Source organism: Dermacentor variabilis, chromosome 8 (assembly GCF_050947875.1).
Source record: "Dermacentor variabilis isolate Ectoservices chromosome 8, ASM5094787v1, whole genome shotgun sequence".
In the NCBI taxonomy this organism is placed as follows: domain Eukaryota; kingdom Metazoa; phylum Arthropoda; class Arachnida; order Ixodida; family Ixodidae; genus Dermacentor; species Dermacentor variabilis.
Genome location: NC_134575.1, coordinates 153,861,505 through 153,887,539, shown reverse-complemented (window position 1 = coordinate 153,887,539; position 26,035 = coordinate 153,861,505). Strand labels below are relative to the sequence as shown.

General features: G+C 44.2%; 1 protein-coding gene across 4 annotated transcripts in view; it reads left to right on the top strand.

Annotated features, from left to right (window-relative positions):
* The first annotated feature begins 2,094 nt into the window (after window positions 1–2,094).
* LOC142590678 (phenoloxidase-activating factor 2-like) overlaps window positions 2,095–26,035 on the top strand; it is a 281,393-nt gene continuing 257,452 nt past the window's right edge. For 2 of the 4 annotated variants that reach the window (XM_075703093.1, XM_075703089.1), the window contains exon 1: window positions 2,100–2,115. The gene's annotated coding sequence lies outside the window, so the exon portion shown is untranslated. Of the gene's footprint in view, window positions 2,116–26,035 lie in introns of all 4 variants that reach the window. The other 2 variants (XM_075703095.1, XM_075703090.1) reach the window with 2 other exon arrangements.

The following is a 26,035-nucleotide window of genomic DNA, read 5'->3' as shown; positions in this document are numbered from 1 at the left end:
ACTAACTGCACTTTAGGCTGTTGCACGTGAGTACAAAAGTAAGCGCTGCAGCATCTGCAATGCTTTTGTGGAGGGCTAACACATAATTACAGCCGTCAATAGGACATTGTGTCCATGGCCATGGAGTTCTAGAGGGCACTGTGACGATTACCCGAGCAGGGTTTCTCGACACCACGCTTCTCCATACGTCGGCTAGAGGCGGCGCCGACATCGAGGAGCCTTAGACTAGAGAGCTTTAGAGGGCATTGCCGCGACGCCCACTAAGTTCTCGCGGGAAAGGGCTCAGAAACGGCTCTCCAATTCCCTACCATGTTATATATGAAAGTCAACACCTCGTCTGTGTTCGAACCGCTATTCCTTCAATTTTACAAGTCGGAAACTTGCTGATTGCAATTGCTTATGTTGTTCTCCTGTTGAAGAATCCTGCTCAAGGAACTTTTCACCGTTACACGCGCACTCAAGTAAAGTTACCTGCTTTGAACTCAACTTCGCTCAGCCCTTTCATATTGGATGACCTTGTACAATATACACGACCTCAATCGCCTTCCGACGTGGCGCGCAAGACGGCGACACCAGAAACAGTGAACAAGTCGAGGGTGGAGGGAAAGAAAGCTTCTCTTTAAAAATAGAGAGCATCATTTCATCATCATCATCATCATCATCATCATCATCATCATCATCATCATCATCAGTCTGGTTACGCCCCCTGCAGGGCAAAGGCCTCTCCCATACTTCTCCAACTACCCCGGTCATGTACTGATTGTGGCCTTATCGTCCCTGCAAACTTCTTAATCTCATCCGCCCACCTAAATTTCTGCCGCCCCCTGCTACGCTTTCCTTCCCTTGGAATCCAGTCGGTAACCCTTAATGACCATCGGTTATCTTCCCTCCTCATTAAATGTCCTGCCCGTGCCCATTTCTTCTTCTTGATTTCAACTAAGATATAATTAACTCACGTTTGTTCCCTCACCCAATCTGCTCTTTTCTTATCCCTTAACGTTACACCCATGATTCTTTTTTCCATAGCTCGTTGCGTCGTCCACAATTTAAGTAGAACCCTTTTCGTAAGCCTCCAGGTTTCTGCCCCGTATGTGAGTACTGGTAAGACACAGCTATTATACACTTTCCGCTTGAGGGATAATGGCAACCTGCTGTTCATGATCTGAGAATGCCTGCCGAACGCACCCCAGCCCATTCTTATTCTTCTGATTATTTCCGTCTCATGATCCGGATCCGCCGTCACTACCTGCCCTAAGTAGATGTATTCCCTTACCAGTACCAGTGCCTCGCTACCTATTGTAAATTGCTGTTATCTTCCGAGACTGTTAAATATTACTTTAGTTTTCTGCAGATTAATTTTTAGACCCGCTCTTCTGCTTTGCCACTCCAGGTCAGGGAGCATGCATTGCAATTGGTCCCCTGAGTTACCAAGCAAGGCAATATCATCAGCGAATCGCAAGTTACTAAGGTATTCACCATTAACTTTTATCCGCAATTCTTCCCAATCCTCAGGTCTCTGAATCCCTCCTGTAAACACGATGTGAATAGCATTGGAGAGATTGTATCTCCCTGCCTGGCGCCTTTCTTCATTGGGATTTTGTTGCTTTCTTTATGGAGGACTACGCTGGCTGTGGAGCCGCTATATGTTTCTGTATTTTTACATACGGCTCGTCAACACTCTGATTCTGTAATACCTCCATTACTGCTGAGGTTTCGATCGAATCAAACGCTTTCTCGTAATCAATGAAAGCTATATGCATCATTTAACTAGTTTCAATGGAAGTTATGGTGTCGCGTTTCCTTGCTGTCGAAATAAGCGTCTTGCTATCCACTGGTCTTTCATATGTCCCTCTCTTTCAACCCTTGTCATTGGGATAAGTTGATACTCGTTAGAAATCTTCCAAAGACAGCTAAAGTCGTTGCCATGCACAGGCTTGGTAGCGCGCCTGGCGGGATGCCCCCCCCCCTCCCCCCCCGGTTCCTGCCTCCAGCCTTCCGGGGCCGATAAGCGAAGCCACCGCCTACGGGTGTCCGGGCTGCTCGCGTTTCCTCCTTTACCATTAGCCACGTGTGCCATCGGACGGGACGGCTCCAAGGTGCGCCGGTGGATTTGACGTGAGTGTTTCTAAGCAACTACATTTGATTACATGACTCAGAGATATGCCTGATTAAAAAAGCATGGTTTATAATGGCAACGGAATGAGCATACTTTGCGCTTAAAAGCACAGTGCACCTGTGATTCGCTTGACGAACGAAGAGTGAACAGCATGAAAACTGTTACGCAAAGCGACCATAGGAAAGGACTTCAGCGAGGAAACAAGGCACAACACCTGAGCGCAAACATTTTTTACACCGACTAGCCCACTGCCGACTGCGGTGTTTTCCTTAGGTGAACTAGCCCACTGCGCTCTTTTCCTTAGGTGAATAGAAGCATGTAAAAGAGAAAATGTTACTTTGTTAGTTAGCATATAAAACTGCGTTACGCTCAGACCAAGATAAAGAGGTTGGCAACAAACTGCGAAGGATTTCCAGCGCTTTCACAATCACTTGATGACACAGGCTATCAATATCTTTTGGAAAACCTCGGGGATGAGGAAACTTGAATTGACTGTAAACAATCAATTTACAGTGATAGCTCCTGAAACGTCGCAGTCTTTCTTCACCAATTTGTCGCCGAGCATGCAGTCGTTCTGTGTGTGCCTGAGATGGTTTTCAGAGATAAATATTTATTCTGAATAGTATGATTTTATTGATCAATATATCCGTCGGTTCATTATGCTCAGTGGCGCTAATAACCAGTGAATAAAAAAGACGTGCTTATATGCCATTTTGTAATGGGCCATAGTCACACCTTCTGTTGCAGACAGCAAACAAAATGAAGCTTACAAATGCATACATATTGAGCGTCTTTTCATTCGAGCTCCGTCATAAACCTCGTATGAGGCGCGAAGCATGTTAGTATGAAATTACGGAGATAGCATCTTCCACGTTCAAGTTTTATAACCGTCCGCTGAAAAAAAGTACAGGTGGTATACCCTTTGCGAAGAGTTAGGATAAGAAAAAAACACCCAAAGAAAGACTTCAATATAGAGATATTTTTGAATAACAGGTGCTTTAATAACTCTCATGTAGTAACGGCTATGGAAACTGCCTTACGAATGTGGCTTTTCCGATATGGAAGGCTTCATTTATTTACCTAGCATTAATTTTGGTTAATTACCATCAAATAATGTTGAAATAATTTTTTCTGGATATGATTCAAAGCCTTGAATCATTCGCCACTTTCTCACGTGAGAACGACAGTGTGCTTGGAGGTGATCGCTGCGTGAGCATTCGCAATGTGGAGGCACCTTCTTTGTGTTGGTGCTCCTTATCGCAGACACCTGATAAAATACCCGGCAGTATGCTCAGAAACCTTGTCAAACTGACCCAAAATAGGCGTTCTTCACTCTATACAAATCAAGGCACTACCAAATGAGGAAGGCCCACTGAGCTTCAACAAAAGACACTCGCTCACCAGAACAGGAATCGGCCTTCCTGGTGCAGTATTCGGCAACTACTTCCCAAGTGTCTCTTTCGATCAACCAATGGCCCTCACTCCCCAGCAGCTGCGGAGCACCTGGCCAAGGCGGTGGTCACACCTGTGTCGCAGCAGAGGGTGCTAAGAATCTCTGGACCCGGACAGGCCGCCAATGGAAACTGACCCTTGCAACGTTCAACACCCGAAATTTGTCGAGTGAGGATAGCTTAGTAGGACTTTTGGGGGAATTTTCAGACATTGGTTGGGATATTATTCGTCTTAGTGAGATTAGAAGAGCGGGTTAGGCTTATACAGTGCTGACTAACGACCATGTCTTCTGCTATAGAGGTACCCAGATAAGAAGCAATACGGGTTAGGATTTCTTATCCATAAGGACATAGCGGACAACATTGACGAGTTCTACAGCATTAGTGAGAGAGTAGCAGTAGTCGTAATCAAACTTAATAAGAGTTATACAATGAAGATAACACATGCCTACGCTCCAACATCCAGTCATGATGATGATGAAGTGGATCAGTTTCATGAAGATGTTGCAGTAGCGATTAGAAAAGTACATACTCAGTATACTGTAATAATGGTTTAGAAGATCTTCAATGCAAAAGTGGAGACAAGCAGACCGGTGAACAAGCAATTGGCAACTATGGCGTCGATCCTAGGAATGCTACAGGAGAGATGCTGGTAGAATTCGCGGAAAAGAATAAGCTGCGAATAATGAACACCATCTTCGGGAAGCGTAACAACAGAAAGGGGAACTGGAAAAGCCCTAATTGTGAAACAAGAAATAAAATGAAGTTCATGTTTTTGCCGATTCTTGCAGAGTGTAGGGTGTAGAAGTATTAGGTAGGGTGAAGCGCAGTGATTATAGGTGAATGAGGGCTAGGATTCACCCCAATTTGAAGAGATAAAGAGTAAAATTCGCCAAGAGGAAACAGGCTAACCCAGAAGCAGTAAGTGTAAAAGCAGACAGACAAATTCAGGCTGGTACTTTCGAACAAATATGCAGCCTTAGAACAGAAAGGAGAAGATGACATTTTAATGAATGAAAACGTAACTAGGATGGCTTCAGAGGCAACAATTGAAGTTGGCGGCAAGGCACCAAGGCAACTAGCAGGCAAGCTCTCCCAAGTAACTAAAGGCCTGATAAAGAAACGACAAAGAATGAAAGTGTCCAACTCTGGAGATAAGAATGAATTCGCGAAACTTTCAAAACTTATCAACAAGGAGAAAATAAGAGATCTTAAATTATAACGTGAGAAAGACCGAGGAAGCCGTAAAAAATGGACGCAGCATGAAATTAGTGAAAAAAAAAACTTGACATAGGATAAACCAAAAAGTATGCACTGAAAGATAAGCAGACTAATGCCATCACCAGTATCGAAGGTATAGTAAAAGCAGTGGAAGAATTCTATACTGACCTGTAAGCACCCAGAGGAGCCATGATACTCCATTCGAAGCAGTAATGAACAGGTTGCAGAGACTCCTTCTATAAGTAGCGATTAGGTTAGAAGCGCCTTGCAAGACACCCAAAAGGGAAAAGCGGCAGGAGAAGATGGAATAACAGTCGATTGCATCAAAGATGGAGGCGACATACTGCTGGAAAAACGGGCTGCTGTCAATGCAAAATGTCTGTCAATTTCAAGGGTCCAAGAAAACTGGAAGAATGCAAATATTATACTAATCCACAAAAAGGGATACGTTAAAGAATTGAAAAATTGTAGGCGCATTTGCTTACTCCTAGTATTATATAAAATATTCACCAATATAATCACCAATAGAATAAGGGCAACACTTGACTTTAGTCAACCAATGGAACAGGCTGGCTTCAGAAAGGGATACTCTACAAGCGATCACATCCATGGCATTAACTAGGGTTAATCATTAATTAACATGTTAATGTTAATGTGTACTGTTAATGTGGTAATGTGTAACATGTCATTCTTAACATGGTTAAACATTAACTAGGTTAATCCATGGATTAACAATCGAGAAATCCGCAGAGTACAATCAGCATATTTTATGGCTTTCAGAGATTACGACATTGCATTTGATTAAGTAGAAATAGCAGCAGTCATACAGGCATTACGTCATCAATGAGTACAGGCCGCTTAAGTAAATATCTTAGAAAATATCTGCAGAGATTCCAAAGCTACCTTAATTATCCCGAAGAAAAGTAGGAGCATACGTATAAAGAAAGCGGAAGAAAGTGGTTTAACCGAGGGGCTCGATTTTTTGTTAGTCATATTATAAAAAGTCAACATTCACTGACACCAAGGACAACGTAGGGTAAATTACTTGTGCTTAATAAATGAGATCAAGAAACCATAGATTGATGGAAATGAAAGTGGATGAAGAAAACAATTTGCCGCAGGTTGCGAACGATCCCACAACCTTCGCATTTCGCATGGGATGCTCTACCAATTAAGCTACCGTGGCGCTGTTTCCCAATCCACTTTCTTGGGTATTTATGTTTGCTAGTAGAAACCTGGGAGTGTTAGCCAGCGCAACCACTCACAGCCTTTGGCGGCGGATGTGGAACCTCCTTTCTGCCGCAGGCGTCACGAGAACGTGATCTTTTTAGGGGAAGGCAACCGAATAAACCCACACATGCTACCTGAAGGCATCAATGTTGCCGGATTGAGGACCCTCGTTATGTAAGAAACGAGAAGAAAGCGGGTTAGCCGAGGGGCCCGTTTTTTATTAGTCATATCATAGAAACTAACAAACACTGACAGCAAGGACAACATCGGGGAAATTACTTGTGCTTAATAAATGAAATAAAGGTATGATAAATAATGGAAATGAAGGTGGATAAAAACAACTTGCCGCAGGTAGGGAACGATCTCACAACCTTCGCATTTCGCGGGCTAGGCTCTACCGTTTCAGCTACCGCGACGCCGTTTCCCCATACACTTTCTTGGGTGTTTATGTTTGGTAGTAGTAGTAGTAGTTTATGTTTCCTAGTGTTTGCTAGTAGAGCGTTAGCCAACGCCACCACCTAATGACCTTGGCGGCAGGCGTCACAAGATCTTGATCGGTTTAGGGTGAGGGCAACCGGTCAATAATCCCAGACATGCTACCGGATGACATCGATGTTGCTGGATTCAGGACCCTCGATATGTAATAAACGAGAAGAAAGGGGGTTACACCCATCGTTATATAAAGAAAGGGGTCATACAAGGGGACACAATCTCTCCAAAGCTATTCGCCGCGTGCTTGGAAGAAGTATTCAAGCTATTAAACTGGCAACGCTTAGGAGTAAGGATCAACGGCGAATACCTCAGTTACCTTCGGCTTGCAACACTAGAGACGAGTTAAACAAATGATTGAGGACCCTAACAGAGCAACAGATAGACTACAAGAGTGGGGTTGAAGGATTAAAATGCAAAAAACAAAGATAATCATGATGCAAAATAGAAGTGAGGCGTGCAGACAGGACACAAGAGTAGAGAAGTGGACAACACGAACGCCGACTATCAACTGAAGGGGGCACTGAGGCGAAAAAAGGAAGAAGACACAAAACTCATCTGCGCATGCTCAGGAATGGTAACACCACGTGTCAATGGGGTACACGTGCCGGCCTACGTGAGAGATAACTGTTAAGGTACTTAATCTCTTCCTTATGTAAAGTAATCGAAGGCTGACTCACGCACGCACTTCTACCATTATAGATATGCCATGCCTCTACCATAAGACGCGTATCTTCATTCTTATGCCTGTACAATATCGCGCATTCGTCTAACTCTGGCGTGCAGTAACAATCTCGGCAATGTAGCGAAACATTAGAAGGCGATCCACCGGTTAACGACCTTTTATGTTCCATTAGCCTCTGATTGATAAACCGTCCCGTTTGCCCTACGTAGAACTGGCCACAGCTAAGGGGAATTTTATAAACCACACCCATACGACAGTCAGTAAAACAGTTGTTCCTATTGTGCTTCACTGGACAAATATCTGTTCGTTTTTTGCCTTTTACCCGCTCCTTTCTTTTTTCTGTACGGCAGCGCATATCTTACCTAGCTTATTGGGAGCAGTGAAAGCAACATTAACATCATATCTACTAGCAACTTTTTTAAGCCTGTGCGACACTGAATGAATATACGGAATAGCCACTACTGTTTTTTTGCTATTACTGCTTTCTGTAATCACGTCCGTCTCTCTCGAAACCGACTTCTTTAGGCGCTGAGCCACAGTGGCCTCCGCTACACTAGGATACCCTGCTTCTAATAGGCGCCGGACCTGCCCATTAAAACTGGCGCTCATTTTGTGCATGCAGGATCTGGTGAGGGAAGACTTAAGGCACGACATGGCAATTCCGTTTGTTACTAATTTAGAATGCTTGGATTGAAAGTTTAGCAACGGCTTCGAAGATCTTGGGGAGTACTGCCAACAAACATGATTTCGTTCGATTGACACGTGGTGTACCCATTGTACCCAATGGTAACACCACGTGTACCCGATTGACACATGGTGTTACCATTCCTGAGGATGCGCAGATGAGTTTTGTGTCTTCTTCCTTTTTTCGCCTCAGTGCCCCCTTCAGTTGATAGTCGGCGTTCGTGTTGTCCACTTCTCTACTCTTGTGTCCTGTCTGCACGCCTCACTTCTATTTTGCATACTGAATCCTTACCAACTAGCTCAGCTTTCTGTCGTGATAATCATGAACTGCCGGGCAAGGGAACAAAAGTTCAGGGTCGCCAGTCAGCCTCTAGGGTCTACGAAGGAGTACGTTTACCTAGGTCTATTACTCACACGGAACCCTGATTATGAGAAGGATATTCACAGAATAAAAATGGGTTGGAGGGCATACGGCAGACATTGTCAGCTCCTGACTGGAAGCTTACCATTATTATTAAAAAAGAAGGTGTACAATCAGTGCATTTTACTGGTGCTGACATATGGGACAGAAACTTGAAGACTGACATAAAGCTTGAGAACAAGTTAAGAACCACGCAAAGATCTACGGAATAAAGACTGCTACGCATAACGTTAAGGAGACAGAAAGGGAGTGGTTTGTATCGGAGAGCAAACGCATACAGCCGATATTCTAAATGAAATTAAGAGAAAAAATAGAGCTAGGCAGGTCATGTAGTGCGCAGGATAGATAACTGGTGGACCATTAGGGTGACAGATTGGGTGCCAAGAGAAGGGAAGCTCAGTCGAGGACGGTAGAAGGTTATGTGGGACGATGGAATTATGAAACTCCCGGGCGCTAGTTGGAATTGGTTGGCGCAGGACAGGGGTAATTGGAGATCGCCGGGAGAGGCCTTGGTCCTGCAATGGACATAAAATAGGCTGATGATGACGACGATGGGGATCACGCATTGCCTTTTTTCATGAGGATTGCATCGAATAGCATGATGAATGTATATGCCTCGCCCATGTCGATGAGGCTAACTATAGGGGCTTGTTCGTACGGCATCTTCTTTTTTGTAGCGCAAGTGCAATGACAGGGACAACAGGAGTGCGATCTTGTACGCGTTCCAAAATCGAACGGAGGTGGTCAGTTCTTTACGCCACGAAATAGGCGGTCCGTTCCGTTGCGTTCGTCCGATAGCAGATGACACGGAATGATTGACAGCAGATATCACGTCCCAATTGACGTGATGGCGTTCGTCACGGTTCAAATTAACGAACCCTATGCGGCTCGGTGGAACGGATCACATCCATTCTATTTTGGAACGCGTACAAGATCGCACCTAAGAAAGGCACATTTGACACACACACAGCTCTAACTTTGAACAATGTACTCGTACAAGTTTAGTGCGAACAAAGATAATGGAGCTCTTTTCTGGATAATGAAACTGCAGGCCCACTGACGCATGTGTCGCCAAATGTTATGTTTCCAGCTTCTATTATCAAGCGCGCCATTTTGCACCAGCTTCTACTCATTATGAGTATTTTTTAGATCTGTGTTTGCTTTTGCATCTCTGGCAATGAATTGCAATGAAACGGTCAGCAGTCACGATGTTTACTTTGTTATTACATTAAAAAAAACAGCGTGGCTGCTGAATGGTTTTCTGGCGATCTATTGCAAAATATGCAAATGCAAACCCAGATTTAAAAAAGAGCAGTTATCACGAGTGGAAGCAGAAGCGAGATGGCGCAACCTTTCCTGGAACTGTGGAAGAAATAAATCGGCAACACTATGTAACTCGTTATTGATCGAGGAAAGATATGCTCTACTGTAGTCGCAAACTTTCTTGCAGAATTTTAGATGCTGTGGCGCGCGTAAGGAAATAAAAAAATGAGTCACGGAATGTTTGCCTAAAAGTATAATTGATAATGAATAAATTGAATCGTGAGATATGGGGAAGATGACGTGCCAAAAGACGAGGTGCCAAGACACTGTAATACCTTATGTGCTAGAGTTGATGTATTTAAGCACTCTTTCATTGTCAAGACAACTGTTGAGTGGAACAACTTGAATTCGTCTGTATTTCCGAGCAATAACCTGGTTGACTCCTTTGAAGAAAGTTTGAAACCGTTTTTTGCGTGAACGTTGTGCTCTGTATTCCCACCCTGTAACAGCCCGGTAGGGCTAATTTATTTATTTATTTATACATACTGCAGACCACATAACGTGGTCCAAGCAGGACGGGAATTTTTTTTAACAAATCACATTGAGTATATGGGTGCACATACATTGTGTTTTACATCCAGATACAAATAAATAGCAAAAATGAACGCAATGGCTAAATGTATACAATGCTACACGATGGCAAGACGATCGCGCTCTGGTGTAGAATTCCATTGAGACACTGTGTGCGGGAAAAAGGAAAATTTAGAAGCATCTGTTTTTGCGAGATATGGCGTTAAAGATCTTAGTTGTTGATGTCGTGTGTGTCTTGTTGATAGGGGGGATAAATACAATGAAGGGTCAAAAGCGAATTGCTGGTTGAGGAGAGAATTCAGGAAGCCCAAGCGAAATTGCCTTCTTCTGTACTGAAGGGGGGGTGTGTTATTGGCTGTCATTAGTTCTGACGGAGAGTCCACAAGACGAAATTTAGAAAAGATAAATCGAACTGCCTTTCTTTGAATTCTTTCGAGTTTATCAATGCTATGGTTTGTGTAGGGGTCCCATACTATGCTTGCATATTCTAGCTTTGGTCTGATGTATGATTGATAGCATAGAAGTTCTACATTTGGTGGTGAATTACGAAGCTTGTGTCTTAGGAAACACAGCTTTCTGAAAGCAGAAGAACAAATGTTATCAACGTGTGAATTCCAGGAGAGGTTAGCAGTGAACGTTACACCTAAATATTTGTAGCTATCCACATGATTAACTGTAGATGAACCTAGGGAGTAAGAATACTGAAAAGGGGATTTTTTTTTGTTATAGAGATGAAAACTGTTTTTTGTGCATTTACGACCATGCCCCACTCGTTGCACCATTGGTATATGTAATCTAGATTTTTGTTTAGTTCTTGTTGATCATGTATGCTGCAAACTTCACGGAATAATATACAGTCATCAGCGAACAATCGAATTTGAACAGTTGCATCAATTATATCTACGATATCGTTTATATAGCACAAAAATAGCAAGGGCCCTAGCACACTGCCTTGGGGCACACCCGACGTGACTGGTAGAAGGCGCGAATTTAGATCCTCGACTGTGACAAACTGCACCCGATTTCTCAAATATTCAGCCACCCAAGTGACCAACACCTTCGGAAGACCAATGTTGTTTAGTTTATAGATTAGTTTGTCATGAGGAACTTTATCAAAGGCCTTACAGAAATCTAAAAAAAATTGTGTCTATCTGAATATTATTATCAAGACCTTTGGCAAACTCATGCGTAACAATGACGAGTTGCGTCACTGTCGAATACTTATTTCTAAAGCTGTGCTGAAAACTTGTTAATATGGAGTGTTTGTCAAGGAAAAGAAATTAAATTATGGGGTTTTACGTGCCAAAACCACTTTCTGATTATGAGGCACGCCGTAGTGGAGGACTCCAGAAATTTCGACCACCTGGGGATCTTTAACGTGCACCTAAATCTAAGTACACGGGTGTTTTCGCATTTCGCCCCCATCGAAATGCGGCCGCCGTGGCCGGGATTCGATCCGGCGACCTCGTGCTCAGCAGCCCAACACCATAGCCACTGAGCAACCACGGCGGGTTGTTTGTCAAGGAATTCTGTAATTTGAGTGGCTATAATACGTTCAATAAGTTTACAACATGAGGAAGTTAAAGATATCGGTCTGTAATTAGATAGTAATAATCTGTCGCCTTTCTTGAAGATAGAGATTACTCGGGCCGTCTTCCAGTCACGCGGTAAGGTCGCTGTTAACAATGAACTATTAAAAATTATAAAAAGGAACTTGGCAACGCATTCGGCATATCGCCGAAGAAACACATTTGGAAGATCGTCAGGACCGCAACATTTTTTCGTGTTTAAGTTTAAAAGCATAGAAACCAAACCAGGATATGAAATAAAATTGACTTCGTATGGTTGAAATGAGATTGCGTTAGGCGTACATGGTCCAGATACTGAAAACACGCTATGAAAATAGGCGTTAGAATGATTTGCTATAACTTCATAATTTGTAACCATGCTACCGCCAACTGATATCTTCGAAACTGCTTTCTTGGTTTCGGAATAATTCCGGGACTCGGAAGGATCATTCTTTATAAAACTGGGCATTACAGTTTTAAAGTAGTAATCCTATGCGTGATGCATCGCTTGTGCAAGGATTCTTTGGTGATCGCTGATAACTTTGCAGTGCGCATGCTGCTTTCTTAGCCGTTTAACTTTTCTTTTCAATTTAATGATTTCACAAGTTATCCAGGGTGTACGCCTGTGTGTTTGTTTGCGTTTGCTGGGTATAAAGTTGCTCATACAATAATGACACGTCTCAACAAATTTGTCCCAAAGTGCGCCCGTGTTTGGGACGCCGTCATCAAAGTCTGCAAGTACGGTTTCCATCTATTCAAGCACACGAGCATCGTCAGCTCGGCAATAGTCCTTAAAATACCCAATGGGAGATTTTTGGTAGCTACTGCATTTAAGAAGAGGAATTTACACGCTTACAAGTTCATGATCGGACAGCCCTTGTTCCACTAGAATGGTATGTTCTGAAAAAGCCCTATTTACAAATACCAAATCTAGAACCGAGCTTGCATGTCCTTGTACGCGTGTGGGTTGTTGGATTATTTGAGTTAGGTCGTGAGCGAGCATGATATCAAAAATAATGTTAGCGTTCTTACTGGCCTGGGAACAGGACAGTCCCTGCCAGTCCACACTTGGCAAATTAAGGTCACCGACCACGAAAATCTTCTTATTATGATACAGTGACATGTGTTCTTTGAGCACAGTTGAATACTCCGGGCACGCGTCCGGAGGCCTGTGACATGCATATAAGATGAAGAAGCTATGTCCCCAACAAGACAACTGTACGCACAAGCGTTCAGGAATGCCAACATCAGGTGTAATCGTAGCTTATACTTCGGGTTTAGCAAGGATGGCTACTCCCCCACCTCTGGTAGTTCTATCTTTTCGATATACGTTGAAACATGAGGGAGAGATTTCATCGTCACTAATTTCCTTTCTCAGCCACGTCTCTGTTATCACCACGATGTGAGGATCATGCTGCATAAATATGGTTTCTAACTTATCTATTTTATTAGTGACACTACGCGTGTTTATGTTAAGGAGCCTCAGTTCTTTCCGTTTGGTTAAATCTCCGGTTTTTTTTTTTTGGAGGACCTAGCGATTTTTACATTGGATGTGTTTTCTAGACGAAGGATCTGGTCGCATTGCTCAGTTAAGTCTGTGGCAATGGCGCTTCGCTTCGAGTATTTGACCGTCGGGTTTCGTTTCCTTCCTTGCGTTGCTTTTTGGTTCCGTTTTTTTGAACAGGTATTTTGTCATTTTTGTTTTCGTCCCAAACGTATGCCTTTTTATTGATATATAGCTTATCGTATACCAGCGAGGCTTTCTCACCGTTTTCTCGATTCATTTTGCAGCTTTGCCATAGCTTTCTTCTGATTTCCCGCACTCTTACCGAAAAATCCTCGCCAATAGAGTAATTCCTGCCTTTCAGTTTGCTTCTCTGCTTTAGAATTGTAATTTTGTCTCTTGAATCTATGAGCTTGAGAATAACAGGCCTGACCTTGCCAGGCGATGGCCGTCCCAACCTATGAATACGTTCTATAACCGCTGGTTCTAGCTCAAGAATACCTTTTAGTATCTCATTGTTCACAGCACCCTCTAGCGATTCGGTTTTCTCTTCTTCAGCTTCAGGTAGTCCGTAAACAATGATATTAGATCGTCTGCTACGGTTCTCCAGGTCATTAATTCTTGCTTCAAGGTAAGCAATTTGCTCCTGGCACGATGTAACCTCAATTTCTATATTGGCCAAGGAATCTATCTTTTTTGTCAATATCAGTACGGCGTTTTTCTTTAATTTCCCTAATGTCGATTGCAATCTCACTAAGTTGTTTTGCTATTTGTGCGAGGTGAGGGCCGGGGTTAGTTTCGATGTCGCCACAAAGCAGTAGTAACCATCGAACACATGAAGCAGCATCGAACAATGCGCAACATATTCCGGAGCCGAACAACCATGGGCACGGCAACACGACCAAAAATGTATCGTCAGAACGAAAGCACTTTCCGTATCGTTTGCTTACCTGTACAAAATACAGGAAGGGGTTAGATGCGACCCACATCGTGGTGATGCCGCCGTGCCCAGTACCAGGCAAGTCCGCTGGAAAGCCCTTTATAGCGGAATCCGTCCATGTCGTCATCCACTCTCTGGTCACGTGGTAGCGCTGTAACGTCTCCGCTGGGTGAAAGGGTAGCCCTGCCCATGATGATGCTTGTAGATTATCCGGTGCTTCGAGGTCATGGAAATTCCGCTCATGCGCCGCTATGACGTTCGCCGGTTCCACGCGCGTGTTGTTGACAGTGATCAGCAGGCCAAATATCTGTACAAAATACAGGAAGGGATTAGATGCGACCCACATCGTGGTGATGCCGCCGTGCCCAGTAGTAATATTGTAAATAAAGAAAGGATGTTGGCAGAAATTGCAGTGACACGGGTAGGCTCTTTAACAAGCTGGGTAAGGCCAAAGGTTTAACATATATATAAAAAAGATTGCGATAAGGATAGAGTCACTGATGAGAAGTTAACAGCACAGTCAATGCAGGGGAAATTGAAATCACCGAGCAAGAATATTGGTGCTGCTGGGTGTTCAACAACGATTTAATTAAGACTGTCAAATAGTTCATTGCAAAATAGGCATTTACTATCGGGTCGTCGATAACAAGCTGCAAGTATCACGCCTTTGTTACTAGCAAACACTTTTATAAATGCGCGAACAAACAGCCACGGAGAGAGAGCGCACAGGGACAAGCGCAGACTTGCAACTAATCTTTATCGCAGCAAGACCACATATAAGCACATCCCAGAAGTACAGCACTGCACGTGCGCGGATAAATCATTATCACAAACAAAAAACAGTTTGTTCAAGCAACACTCAACCTCACTACGTTCATCAATAATCCTCATCTTATTGTTGCACATATAAACTGAGGTGTCACTGACAAATCATGTCCCTTCTTTCTCATATGATACACCCTACGTAACTCTTGCTCGGCATCAGCACAATATATTCACTTCTTTCAGGATCATCTTTCTTATTTATGTGAATACCAAAGCACATGAATTCTATCTGCGTAGGCACGTTTATATAAAAAAGGCGAGATCAGATAAAACAGCTTGCGAGGTCCCATCGCAACACCGTCCTATTCGGTGATTTCTATAGATATTATAAGCATTACTGCACGCGAAGAGTTCCGACTTTTCAATTTTATGTGAAAGCCAAGTCTGGACTGAAACAACAATATCTACATTACACGTGTCGATGAGTGCAGAGAGGGCATCGCGCTTATTCATGATGGAGCGGACGTTAGTGAACAGTACAGAGTAATCGTTGTCATGGTTATTCTGTACGGCCGCGAGATGCTAACTCTAAACAGAGGAGGAGGTAGTCGCAGGGAAATTGATTGCGCTGCCGCCTGCATTACCGCTGGCAGTAGCAATACTGTTCTGCTGATGTTCATAAACAGTATAGGGCACAGAGGAAGACGACGACGTTTCCACGCAGACGTGGTTTCCTTGGGTTCCTTGGAAATTGCTTGACAGCAAAGAAAATCTCGCCCTTATCCGGATACGAAGCTCCTCGGAAGCCTATGGGGACCTGTGGACTCTGGTGAGGACTCTTCTTTGCCTTGTCCTACTGATCGTGCACGTCTGATAGACTCAAAACAAGCATGGCTGGCGCTTAGGCCTAGTGCGACCGCGCCGCCGCGCTCGACCGACGAAGAAGTGTTTGTGCCAGATGTGAGCTCCTCATCTGTACCTACCACTGGACTGCTGTGTGTGACAACATCCATGCGAACTATGCAGCCGAAGTGTGCAACGGATAGCTCGAATACCCAAGATGCAACACCGAACGACAGTCCACTTCGTGATGTGAATGCGAACCAATCCGCAATCGTGCCGACGGACACTGGTGACCCTATGGACGTGCAGCCCTCTGGCGGTTCGACGAATGCGGCCAAGCGAGGTCCCCCTATCAACGTGCTTCAAGAAGACGGCATCGCATCGGAGCAACCGGCCAAAAAGATAAGGGCCACCCCAGACAATTCCTCCACGGCGTCCACTACGCCCGCTCCCTCTCAGTCTTACCCAACGCCCACCCCTTCTCAATCCTATCGAGTTCATGTACGCCCCCTTTCATGCTACGACATAACGTCAGTAGCCACAAAATGTGTCCAAAGGGTCATCGACCAATCTCTTGAAAACACCGGATACAAAGGGTTCGCAGCATATAAATCTACCAACTCGATCACTGTGCACTTGGCATCTCTCAGTGATGTACAGAAAATATGCACTTTAACGTCTATCCCGCTGTCAGAAAATCAACACCTACCTGTGCAGTCCCACTTTGCATCGGGCCCTAATATACAGAGGTGTGTTGTCTATGGCATTGACCCGGAAGACACCCCTGAGATAATATGTCGTGAATTGACCTCCACGACACACAGGGTGCTCGCAGCTAGATTCATGGGCAAAAGCCGTACGGGCTTAGTGACGGTACAGGGCCCTCAATGTATTACAGAACGGTTTTATTACTATGGTTGCATATTGCGACCTAAACCCTAGCTCCCTCGGGCAATATTCTGCTACCGCTGCTTTCAACGTGGACACATGCAGGCATTTTGCCCACAGCGTACTATTGATCCAGAAAAGCTCACACCAGAAGGCCAACCACGATATCGATGTGGCTTATGTAAATCTGATGAGCACGATATGACAAGCACAAACTGTCCGGCTAAACAGAAGGCCACAGTACGGATACGAAAGGCTATACCAAAAACGACTATAGTAACAACACACAATCGCTATGAGGTTCTTGCTGAAGAGCCAGAGATGCTCTTGGCAGAAGAAGCAAAAGCCCCAGAAACACAACTGCATTCTTCTATTCTTAAACGTGGCAAGCAGTCGCAGAGAAAGAAACAGAAATTACCGGAACCTCTGTATCAGTCGGATGATGACCATGATGACATTGACGCTCAGATGGACGCACTGGCCAGAGAGATTGAGCGACTACGCAAACATAAAGAATTGGTACTTCTGCGTTGTCAGAAAACAGGACCAACGCGTGACGCATCAACCACTGCGAATGCCACCGTTACGCCTGGATCCCGTCCGGCACAATGGGTCAACCAAGCTGTTTGGACAGCAGTTTTAGATCAGCTTGCTCAACTAACGTTGCTCATTCAGAATCACCTGCATCATCACTAATGCTCTGCAGCATCTGTCAGATGATGAAATTCTACAGTGGAACTCTCGGGGCCTAAGCTCCAAGTTAGGAGAAATTAAAACCAAGCTCCAATACAATAAGCTACATGTATGGGCACTGCTTATTCAAGAGCATAATAAACTATGCTCCCTGTCCAATTTTACTGGGTATCATAACCCGTCTATTAGAGATAGACGTGCTACTACAATGACTTCAGCTCCGGGAAAAGCTGCAGTTTATATATCACCGCATATTGCTCACACAGTGATTGATCTGGAGCCATGGTGTAGTGGTAATCAAGAAGTTGTCGAGGTCCTGACACGACCAGTGAAGACTCCTGTCATTCTAGTGTCATTCTACGCAATACCACAGCGCACACGTTTGAACTTGGGTTGGATAGCCCATCTCCGGTCTACGTACCCGGGAGTTCCTATTCTCCTGGGTGGAGGCTTCAATGCCCCACATACAGCATGGGGGTACAAGTACAACTCCCGAAGAGGATACCAAGTTAAAAACATCATGAGCGATGCCACTTTTACACTGTTGAACCATCACGCTGTGGCTACCTCTGCTGTACCCGCAGTATTAGAACAAACGCTCCAGGCCTCACGTGATGGTTGGGTCCTGAAATGCCGCAATGGCGGGTGGAACCAGATACATGGGGCAGTGACCATATGCCAATAATGATTGGTTTGCACAGAACGTGCATAAAGAAAATTCGACGACGAGTAACAGTCCCGCATTGGGATAAGTTTCGGGAATCATCGATAAATAAAGTACCCTCAGAGCCCTCAGAAATTCCTCCCGCTTTGTAAGAACTGCTACGGAGGAACACCACTGTAACCACAGTTGACGAGGAACAACCTCAAACGGACCTCGCCCTTTTGCAACTTTGGGCAAAGCGACGTCAGGCAGAAGTGTATGCGTCGAGGAATCCCGATGCACCAGGTAGCCGTGCACGTGCTAACCATATAGCGGCAAAGCCGTGGCGGCGCGTAAAGCAACTTTCTCGACGACGATGGTATGAGTGTTGCGAGAATCTTGGATCGGGCATTGGAAACAGAGCATTTTCGCGTACGTTCCATTCAATGGGACGCTGTCATAAGCAACCTGACCCTGTAGCGAGCGTTAGGTTAGCGATGCAGAGTTCGCCACATCAATTTTCAGAACACGCTGCTAGAGCGTTTTTCCCGAAATACGATCACGCGTCACCCATAAACTGCCCCGAAATTGATGAGTCTGACACAACTTCCAAATTCGATATATCCCGCCCTTTAAGCAAGGCCGAACTAATAGAGGCGATTGAAACTTCGAAGCAACCAACAACACCTGGTCCCAATGGTATTATTTATGAGGTTTTCAAGAACATGGAAGGAGCAGCTCTCGACGGACTTCTTCAGGCTATTAATAAAGTTTGGGAGACTGGTAACGTTCCACCTGATTGGAAGCATTCAACTGTTGTCGCGATTCCGAAACCAGGAAAGTCTCCAAATAGCCTGCAGTCTTTACGCCCAATTTCACTAACCTCAACTGTCCGGAAGCTCGCTGAAAAGATGCTGGCCACACGTGTTTCCTGGTGGCTTGAACGCCACGATAAATATCATCCTGCTCCAATTGGATTCCGTTCTTACTTGGGAACGGAAGACGGAGTTTCTATCTTATCAGACGATGTTTTACAGGTTTCACCACACAGTCACGCTGTGCGCCCGGTAGTAGCAACAGACATAACGAAAGCTTGTGACAATATAGACCTTTAAATCATTATAGCCAACCTCATCGACCTGTTATGTCAAGGTGGAACTGGTCGCATTTCCCATTGGGTGCTACGTGTCCATACTGCTCCGTTCCTGTGATGGAAGCAGATGCATACCACCTAATATGGACATGTACTGGTTTAAAATCGGAACGCTCGCGTCTCCTACTGCAAGCCGGCCTCCGCTACAGTGTGACAACCAGCTATGACCGCTGGATACATGACAACAGATTCCACAAAACAGTGCTTCAATTCATACACAACACAAGTCTCACAGCACACATATAATACACATATACGCACCAAGAATTATGCCTTAAGGGCAAGTCTTTATCGCAACAAAAAAAAGTAAAGAAATAAGCAGTATAGATGAGATAGCAATATACGTAGCACGTTTTGTTGATTAATAATTTGCTCTACCTGAGATGATACAATTGACCTTAGGACTTGCCAACTTCAGTGAACATATTACTAGTTATTGTAGTTGCCCGACAGAAGTCTTCTTTAATGAATACCCCAGATCCTGTTAGTTTCTCCTTTTGTGTTAGTATGCTTTTCTTTACTTTAAATGATGCCCCTTGCACCACGACTGGTCGAAATTTGTTATTTACAAAAGCGCTTAAATGATGCGCATGCTAAATTCTTTGTACGGGTAATTGCAGCGCGAAAGATTGCACAAGAGTTGAACGAACTTTTTTTTTCTATTTCCGTCCAAGTTTCAGAGGAACCATCGGTGATACCATAGAAAATTTAATTATCTCTCTGACTTGTCCTCAAAATCGGCCAAACGAGATTGCACCGATTTACAAAAGCGCTTAAATGATGCGCATGCTAAATTCTTTGTACGGGTAATTGCAGCGCGAAAGATTGCACAAGAGTTGAACGAACTTTTTTTTCTATTTCCGTCCAAGTTTCAGAGGCACCATCGGTGATACCACAGAAAATTAAATTATCTCTCTGACTTGTCCTCAAAATCGGCCAAACGAGATTGCACCGATGCGTGCTCACATTTTATGGTTTCAGTAATGATGCGCTGGATATGAGCAGGTTCTTGCTGAGTTTCAACTGCACTAATTTTATCCTCTACGCAGGCTAATCTGGCATTCATGCTTATAACAAACTCCTCAAGTAATTTTCCTTGACTTTCACTTCATCAGCAGTTGACATTAGCTCAGCGTTACATACATCCATTTTTGTAGCAAGAGAGTTTAGGGCCTCGAGAACCACGTTAGCGCTACAACTGCGAAAAGGTAGAGGAAGGCTCGATGGCGCCAGACATCACAATCAACTTTCTAAGATGTACAAAGTCGGTAAATAAACACCAGAAAATGTCCCGGAATGGCATGAGCTGAAAATTGCGATTTTCTAGACGAAAAAGGGAACAGCAAAACGCCGCTTGATCCAAGGGTAGGTTGTGCAGCAAGGTAGGATGTGGTACACACTCGGTGGTATGGCTTCCAGGTGCGAACACAATAGTTCCCAATTAGTGGAATTATCTGGCTGAAAGAGATGAACGGTCTCAACAATTTCTGCGCCATTGCTGCCATCCCATGTCCACTGACGAGGGTCATCATCGTTGGCCTATTTATATGCGCACCACAGGGTGACTCATGCGTCTATGCTGTTGGTTTGATGCAAAAATTTGGTGCGATATTTCCGTTGATTCCTCTGGCGTACGCAGATGAAAAAGGGAACAGCAAAACGCCGCTTGATCCAAGGGTAGGGGTTCAGCAAGGTAGGATGTTGTACACGCTGGGTCGGATGGTTGCCAGGGGCGAACAGAACACATCCCAATTAGTGGAGGTGTCTGGATGTAAAAGATGAACGGTCTCAGCAAGGTCGACGTCATTGCTGCCATCCCATGCCCACAGACGAGGGTCGTCATCGTTGGCCTATTTACATGCCCACTACGGGGTGACGCATGCGTCTATGCTGTTGGTTTGATGGAAAGATCCGGTAAGATGATTCCGCTGACTCCTCCGGCGTACGCAGACGACAAAGGTAACAGCAAAACGCCGCTTGATCCAAGGGTAGGGTATTCAGCAAGGTAGGATGTGGTACACGCTCGGTCGGAATGCTTCCAGACGCGAAGAGAAAACATCCCGATTTGTGGGAGTATCTGCATGTAAGAGCAGAATGGTCTAAGCAAGGTCTGCGCCATTGCTGCCATCCCATGCGCACCACAGGGTGATGCATGCGTCTATGCTGTTGGTTTGGTGAAAAGATGCGGTACGATGATTCCTCATCATACCTTGCTGGTGAAGCAACGCACTGACACTGACACAGTGAAGTGAACTTAAAAACATGGCACTTGCACTGCATCGTCTTGCATAGCTAACATATTCAGTGACTACTTCCATGAAGTGTAAATATGAATAGGAACATTTGTCATTTTCATAATCTGTTCTTGACAACATTCTTCTATGGCATTGCTCTCAACAGTAGAAACAAAATCGTTGCTCGCTGGTTATAACTACTCATTCCTACACATCAATGTGCGAAGTTGATGGAAATATCAAGATAACATTACTGCCTTTATTGATTAACTTGGTCATTCCTTTTCATTTTTGTGCATTTCAGAAACTTGGCTTGAGTCGTCTGATGGTAATTTATATGGTTTCGGTCGTTCCATTCCGAATACTGTCACCGCAGTTCGGATCGGCATGGCGGTTCGGGTAACTTAATATCATCGAAAATCGAGCACTAACGTAGGCTTGACCTGTGTTTAAACGTATCTACATGTGAATCAGTGTGGATCGAAACTAACCTGTCACCTCCTAGTAATCGCAATGGTCTAACCATTGGTTGCATTTATCGCTCCCCATCTTCATCTATTCCTGATTTTTTGCACAACCTTTCCGCAATTCTTCATAAAGTTTCAGCTGAAGATAAACACATTTTAATAGTTGGCGACATTAACATCAATTTACTGGATACTGGTAATAGTTCAGTAATATCATACAGCGATTGTTTTGTTGGATTCGGGCTTGAGTCTAATTACTTCTCCTACTAGATTTTCCGCTTGTAGAACTAATACTCTTCTTGATCACGCCTTAAGCAATATCGCACCATCTCCAAGTGCGGGTGTCATTGATATGTCTATCACAGATCATCTTCCCATTTTCGTCACATTTGTTACTGGAAAACATTACTATGACACTAGTTACTTCGCATCCAGGTTTGACCGGGATAACTTTGTTAATACAGAAATAGTACCAACTGGTCATCAATTAGTGCTCTATGTGATCCTGAAGAAGCACTCGAAAAATTCTGCTCATTATTTTTGAAAGCTGCATTCGCTAGCACTACCACTGTCAAATGCCAAAAAAGCTTAAATATCCACGTAATCCCTGGATAACAAAAGATTTGTTAACCAGCATGAGTAAAAAAGATAATCTTTACAGGAAGAGTAAAAAACAGCCGTTCAATGTGAGTCTAGCACATCGTTATGAAAAATACAGTACCATGTTGAACAACCTACTCAAAAAATCAAAATGGCTTTATTACGAGAAACAATTCTGCAACGCTAAAATAATTCTAAGAAACAATGGCAACATTTCAACGACTCTTTCAATGCACTCCAGGCTAGTAGAACCATTCGTAAAATAACTTATAAACACGACACTTGCACTGCATCGTCTTGCATAGCTAACTCAGTCAGCGATTACTTCCATGAAGTGTACAGCAATAGCCCGATAGCGTCTTCCTATCCATGTAACCGTTGCAATCATACATTCTTTCTTTTTTCCGTCACAGCCGATCGGGGCTGTTCTGCTATAATAAATCTAAAAAATTACCGACGATTACGTTACTTCCTAATGCGAAATTTGAGCGCAGCAAATAAGCTGTTTCACCTTTTCGATAGATTGAGGCAAAGAAATCGAGCAACACATGTATGCGCTATCACAGAATTTTTTTTTATATTTCCCGTACTCCTGGATCATCTCGACGGCGGCGACGGTAAGCTTCTGCTTCGGCGGCACGCACCTCTGGATTCTGACGGCGACGGCGCTGGGCCTCTGCTCTGGCAGCTCGTTTAGCAGCAGCAGCAGCAGCAGCAGCAGCAGCAGACGGAGGACTTCCATCGGTCGTCTCGCTCATGGCTCAGAAAGAACTGGCAGATAATTTCGCAGTGGCGAACGGCAGCGGCAATTTCGGCTCGGGCGGTGCACATATACAGATCCGCCGCCACCGATCTGGCTCTCTGATTGCCACCGCACAGGGCGAACGGCAGTGGCAATTTCGGCTCGGGCGGTGCACATATACAGATCCGCCGCCACCGATCTGGCTCTCTGATTGCCACCGCACAGGGGTTGCATTGGAGGAGGAGCGAAGAAAGGAATTAAGTTCGAGCCGGCGCTTTGACAACCGGAGACTCGCAGGAAGAGGGGGGAGGGGGGCGGCGTGTACACCCAGCGGCAAACGATGGGGGCAGGAGCGCGCGCAGCAAGCGGACAACACGATAAAGGGAGGAGGGAAGAGATAGCAGCGACTGACTGATGCCGCTGACGCCGATAGTGAGTCAACCCCAGCTGCGGAGTTGGTTTCAGGGACAACGCCGCCGATGCCGACACGTTATCTTGACTCTCTAGCGGCGTCAGCGGCATCCAGCGGTATCAGTCGGTCGCTGCTAGCGCTGGGTGGATGAAAGGGGGGCGGAGCTGGTTACGAGGCCGACGACGACGCGAAACCCAGGAACGGACGCCAAAGAGCTGCGCTCTAAAAACACTTGCCCAGGTCTAGATACTGTCTCCGCCTATCACTTAAAGCTTGTTGCCCCTCGCATTGCGGAAACACTAAGCAGCATAATTATTCTTATTTTTAAATGCGGTACCTTTCCTAGTTCGCATAAGAAAGCAAAAGTAATTGCTGTCTTTAAAAAAGGTGATAAATCTCTAGTGTCTAATTTTCGCCCAATTTATATTTTGTCCTCCATTAGTAAACTTATCGCGAAATTATTTCTGAACCGTATAAGCAGTTACCTAACACAGTTTAAGTTGTTCAAATCTTGCCAATTTGGTTTCTGTCCTGGCAGTTCGACGAGCTTAGCTCTTGTTGCATTAACTGATTACATAAGCTGTTCTATTGACAGTGGTAAATTTGTTGGCTCAGTATTTTTAGATTTTACTAAAGCTTTTGACACTGTGAATCATAGCATATTGACACGTGTACTTATCCTTATCGGGCGACCACGTTTCGCCGCTTAACAACTGTAATCGCACAGCGAGGGACGCGCCTGCATGTATCCGACGTTTCTGGAAAGCTATCGATGCTTCTACCCGGCTGTCTGCTGTCGCCGAACCTTGTGTTATCTGATTTCATCGCGTAACGCGAATGATGTAGAACTTTGTGGAAGGCACGCGGGTCCGAACGATTAGTCTGGAACATTCGACGACTGCTCTATAAAAGCCGACGCGCTTGACCCGCTGATCAGATTTACGACGATCGCCGACTGTTCGCCGCTCTCGTTGTGCTTTAAGTGTAGCCTGCTTTGTGGGCACAGGTTCGCCCAATAAAAGCTAGTTTTTGCCTTTCACAGTATTGCTACTGTGTTCTTTGACGTCACGACCACGCGACAATATTATTTGCCAAACTAGAATCTTTAGGTATAACAGGTCCAGCTTTAACTTTTCTTAAAGATTACATGACCGTGAACAAACAGTCTGTGTAGGGGGCGCTTATTCCGAGTCGGAAGTTGTTAATGAAGGGGTACCACAGGGTTCAATCAATACTAGGACCCTTGTTGTTTTGCATGCATATTATCTACTTAACCGTACCCGATGTTCTTGACCTTTCTAATGCCATTTTATATGCTGATGATACTATTTCCATGTCTGAAAACTCTTTAGCAAGCCTACTCCTTAAACTGAACAATGAACTAGCGAAAGTTTTTGAATTGTGTCAGTTAAATCATTTAATTTTAAACCTTCTCAAAACTCAGTTCATGTTATTTAAACAAAGCAGAAGATCGTACCGTCTTTGCCCGAGTAACTCTCGACAGTCACATTATTCCTGCAGCGGACTGTTTTGTTCCTTGGCATAAAATTAGATTCTCACTTGAAATTTACTAATCATATGGTGTTTGTTAAACAGAAAACAGCTTTCGGCATAAGAGCTCTCATAAAATCACGTGCATTCTTTCCAGAACACGCATTATTATCTTTATATTTTGCGTTCATTCATAGTCATATCGCCTATGGTATCGCTTCATGGGGAAATACGTATAACTGCCACCTCTCGTCTATTCAACACATACAGAACCAGGCTATTCGCATAATCGCCAACAGTTCCTTTTACTCAAATGCTCTCCCCCTACTCCAGCCAAACTTTATACTACCAGTATCTGGCTTGTTTAAGTATCATCTAAGTATTTTATTTTTTAAATTACTTAACAAACAGCTTCATTACGAATTTGTGGACTACAAATTATTCACTGATACCAACGACACTAGGTTTGCACATAATTAAAACTTTTTATTACCTAAATGTAACACAAACTATGGGAAAATGGCCTCTTCGTTTTCAGCATTAAAAATATGAAATGACCTACCCCATTCTCTTAAGCTAACGTCATCTTTGAATGTATTCAAACATGAGTTAAGACACTTTATTTCTTTTTGTAAATAGTTTCATGTCCTATAACATGTTCTGTGTATAATTATGCTTTCTGATATATTGTCACGTGGCAGTGACATTAAAGAACACAGTAGGAATACTCTGAAAGACAAAACTAGCTTTTATTGGGCGAACCTGTGCCCACAAGACAGGCTACACTTATAGCACAACGATAGCGGCGAACACGGTCGGCGATCGTCGATAATCTGATCAACGGGTCAAGCGCGTCGGCTTTTATACAGCAATCGTCGAATGTTCCAGACTAATCGTTGGGACCCGCGTGCCTTCCACAAAGTTCTACACCATTCGCGTCA